The sequence below is a fragment of the Papio anubis genome, chromosome 5 (genome assembly GCF_008728515.1).
Source record: "Papio anubis isolate 15944 chromosome 5, Panubis1.0, whole genome shotgun sequence".
Taxonomy (NCBI): Eukaryota; Metazoa; Chordata; class Mammalia; order Primates; family Cercopithecidae; genus Papio; species Papio anubis.
The window spans coordinates 170,120,555-170,121,090 of NC_044980.1; positions in this window are offsets into that span (position 1 = coordinate 170,120,555).

The window sequence follows — 536 nt, forward strand, 5'->3', positions numbered from 1 at the left end:
TCCTGGTTGGGACCGACCCAAGGGAATAAGGCCACGCAAGTGGACCAAACAAACTCGCTGCCAGCCCGCAGGAGGCCCAGGATACGGAGCGCATCCCCAACAAAACCCTAGAAAAGCCATCTGCGAGCTAAAGGCTGCCGGGCCACACCTTCAGGCGATGGCCCAATCAAAATGCAGTACTTAAGACGACGGACGTCTTCTTCACCCAATCACACATTCGGCCTCCTGGGCGTGCCCCAGAGTACCCACCTCCGTTGTCCCGGCTGAGGGCTCGGCCCTAATTGGCAGTTTGGTATCCTACGAAAGCCTAGAAATTCGAACCTAGGGGCTGAACCCCGCCCTCAGACCAACCAGGAAGAGGTGACGTGCTTGATCCCGCCCCCATACTCCTTTGAGCGAGTCCCCAGCTCGGGGGGCGGGGGAAAGAGGAAGAGGAAGACTAATGGGAAGACGGCGCGGGGAGCTTCTGCCCGATGATTGGTCTTGTAAGGTAAACAGAGGGCGGGGCGGGGCGGGCCAGCGCCGGGGTGGCCCCC